This window comes from Emys orbicularis, chromosome 4 (genome assembly GCF_028017835.1).
Source record: "Emys orbicularis isolate rEmyOrb1 chromosome 4, rEmyOrb1.hap1, whole genome shotgun sequence".
NCBI lineage: Eukaryota > Metazoa > Chordata > Testudines > Emydidae > Emys > Emys orbicularis.
Window position 1 is genome coordinate 150,883,545 of NC_088686.1, and position 3,926 is coordinate 150,887,470.

Below are 3,926 nucleotides of genomic sequence, written 5' to 3' on the forward strand. Positions count from 1 at the left end.
CTTTCGGGTAGGGGCTGTCTCTTGATGGTTGTATGTGCAGCACCTGGCACACGGCTGGCCCCGAACCGTGGCAGTTTGATGACCCGGTTGTCACTGCAGCTGTGAAAGTGTGTGTGTGGGGAGGGGGTCTCTCGCCTTCTCCACCCCCTGCCCCGCCACAGGAAGCCCCCCAACCTTGCCCACACCTCTCCCCTGCCCAGCCCAGGACGCCATTCGCTGGCTCTGCAGAGGCCCTGAACACGAAAGCGGTGGCCTCGGCTGTCTCCTGCTCTCGGCTGCTGCGTGCACCTGTCACAGGCAGCTGCTCATTTCGGGGCCACCCGCTGCCGCCCGAGCTGCACAGGGTGTGGGGCCCCCACTTCGCTCTCCACCCTCGGTGGGGCGCCTGCCCCTGCTGCAACCACGCTGCCCCAGCCCAGGCCCCTCCTCCAAACCCGGCCCCTCTCCCCCCCACTCCAGCTGGCCCCCCACCTCCCACAGGGGTGGTATGTGTCCGAATGGGCCATTTCCTGCTTTTCAGACGTTCCTGAGCCCCTCAGTTTCCCCCTCCCGTCCCCTATCCCAGCTCACATGGGGGGCAGGGATGAGGGGCTCAGGTACCCGCAGACGGACAGAGCCTCTCAGAGCCCCTCCCATCCTCACCCCTCACCTGAGCCCCTTTCCTCCCCTACCACCCATGCACCCCTCCCCATAATACCCCACCTCTCGCCGCAGTCACAACCCTCTCGCCCCTGCTAGCACCCCGTGAGCATTCCCACGTGTCATTTAGCTTCTCTTCCAAAATAGTTTCCACCCATTCTGGCTGATCTGCCCTGCTCACATCCCAGTGAGAGGCCAAACCCCACACCCTGGATGGAGGCGGCTTTTCCCCACTCGGCTCCGCCTCGCTGGCAGAGTCTTGCCCAGGGCCCGTTTCAGAGTTGCCTGAACCTGTGAACTTTATGAAATGCTGGCTTTTTTCGGGGGGAGGGGGGAGCTGTATCTCAGCAACCCCTCAGGCCAACGCCGCCAAATTTGGGTTGCTCGCCCTGCCCTATGTGCCTATAAGACCCGGCACATTTCAAGCCAATCCATGGCTCCGGGTGGATTTTGGAGTTCTGAGAAGACTCACAGAGTCGGCCTTTAACTGGCAAAGGCGTCCTGCCGCAAACTACAGCCTGTCTGGCACCAGGCTGACAGGAGCGCTGAAGGGGCTGTACACAGCTCTCTGCAGTACTGCAAGATCAGAATGGGGGGAGGGATCGCTCAGTGGTTTGAGCATTGGCCTGCTAAATCCAAGGTTGTGAGTTCAATCCTTGAGGGGGCCATTTAGGGAACTGGGGTAAAAATCTGTCTGGGGATTGGTCCTGCTTTAAGCAGGGGGTTGGACTAGATGAGGTCCTGTCCAACCCTGATATTCTATGAATGGGGCCCATCTCCCAATGGGACACTCTCAGCTGAAGAATGCCCTGTGGAGATGAAAACAGCCTGAAACAATAGCTTGCAGAGGTCTCAGCTGCTCCCTGCATGTTAGCAGGTGTTCCCATCCTTCTGGCCCAGGGCTGCAGAGCCTGTGCTATGCAGCAAGCATGTCCAGTCTCAGCTCCTCAGCACTGTGTCCTCGGAGCATGCAGGGTCCGTGGGTTGGGTTTGAGGGAAGGCTGCAGGGCTGGGTGTGCGAGGGAGCGTGTCAAAAGTGAGAATTGTCTGTAATACTTTTCTCGGGAGCAGGCATCTCCATTCCCCCATTGGCCTTGGCATGGCCACCCGCTGGGTGCCAAGGGGTTCTCATTCTCCTCCTGTCACAGAGCCATAGTCACAAGGCCTTTGGGACGGTAGCTGGCTGGGGTGGTAAGAATATGCCATGAGGAGCTGGCTGCAACTATCACGTGCCAAGAGAGGAGACAATGGCCAAGCCAATGACTGACTGTACCAGCCAGCGGCCCCAGCAGGTGGAATGGGTGTAAAACCCAAGTGCCTATGGCTATGATCCAGGCAATCGCAGAGGGGACCAAGGCAGCGAGAGGTCCCCTGAAAGCCAGATCTGGCTCGCCTGGCATCAGCTGCTCCGTCCTGCTCACTGTCCTCCGTACAGTGTGACCTGGCAGGTATCATATGTGGGAGCTCACTGGCAGGGGCCCTGGAGTTGCTGTTGGAGCCTCCCGGGACAAACACCGTCACTGCTTCCGGCGACTGTACCTAGATGGGTGGAATCTTTCTTCTGTCTCCCTAGCCGCGTCTACACTGGCGGTTAGGTCGGCCTAGCTGTGGCGCTCGGGGGGGGTGTGCTTTTCTCACACACACACACACACACACACACACACACACAGAGTGGCGTAGCTAGGTGGATCTAAATTTGGGGTGTAGGCCTGGGTGAGCACAGCAGGGGACCCTGGACAGGAGGGGTCAGGAACCAGCATTATCAGGACAAGGTTCCCAGACACACAGGAGCTCGGCTTGGGACAGAGGCTGTGTCTACACTACCCAATCTGTGCCAGCACAGCTCCCGGGGTAGACACAGCGCAGGCCGGTGGAGGAGCTTTTCCTGCTGCTGTAGGGATGCCATCTCCCTGAACGGCATTCGCTGGGCCAACGGCAACACCCGTCCATCGACGTAGCTGAGTCCACTCTGGGGGTTGTGCCAGCACAGCTGCGCCGGGTTCCCTGACGTAGCTGTGCCAGTGTTTTAAGCGTAGACCAGGCCTGACTGGCAAAGGGACGTAGCTGGAGCCCTGGCTGCTGCCAGGCTGAACTCGGTCTCTGTGCCAAGCGAAGCTGGCCCGCTTGGGGGAAGGCTGCCCGGTGCTGATGCGAACACAGGACACGGTGCCCCGGCCAAGGGGAAAAGCCTCTGCACTGGGTGGCGCTAGCGGGAGAAGCAGGAGGGCTGGAGGCTGGAGCCGTGTGGCCTGTCCGTGGGGAAAAGCGTGACCCCTTGCAGGAGCTGGGCAGGAAGAGGCAGACCCAGGAGACCGGGGACGGGGCATAACCTATACCCTGTGAATCCATGCCAGGGAGCCCAGGGCTGGGGTGTGCGGGTTGGGTTTGAGGGGCACCAGCAGAGCTGGGCGTGTGCCTAGGGATGGGCTAGCAGGGGCTGCAGGTTGGGACTGAGGTGCACTGCTGTCAGTCACAGCCCCCCACCCCACCCCCATCGCTGCCCTGCTCTCGGGGCGCACTGGCTCAGGGCGTCCCTGCCGATAAGCATCTCCCCGCCGCCACGCTGGGCAGGTTTCACAAGGGCATTTCACACAGTAACGGCCGCACTGGGACCCTGCGTCTGGACCGTCCTGATAACCCCGGGGCCGTTTCACCGCAGGCCAAAGCGCTGAGCGCCCGGCCACAGTGCCCCCTGAGTGTCAGCATTAGAGTCCCCTCCCCTCCCCTCTCCTGCCAGCCCTCCCTGGTAGTATTGCCAACCCTCCAGGGTTGTCCTGGAGTCCCCAGGAATTAAAGATTAATTGTTAATTAAAGATTATGTCATGTGATGAAATCTCTAGGAATTCATCCAACCAAAATTGGCAACCCTACTCCCTGGGGGCGGCCCCCTCAGAGCCAGGGACCCCCCCCCCCCCATTGCCATGGGGACCCTGCCCAGTGGGGCTGGGACTCGGGAGCCGTAAACATGCCCCTGCAGATGCTGGCGGACCCGGGGTGGAACTGCTCAGCACCCTGGCACCAGCCCTGTTCAATGCTGTTATCAGTGCCCAGACCAGGCTGTGGATTGTGCTGTGACCTGGCCTGGCCTGACCCCGTCCTGTGCATTCCCACCGCTGCCAGCGCCAGCCTTCCCCAGCCATGGCCACAACCTGTCCAGGCCCCTGTGTCTGCCCTGGTCCCCACCCTCCTCCCTGGCTCTAGCCTGGCGCAGAGGAGCTGTGAGAACTGGGGCAAGCAGAGACCAGGGCCTGGGGCCCATCCTATGGGATGGGGGGACAGTCCCACGC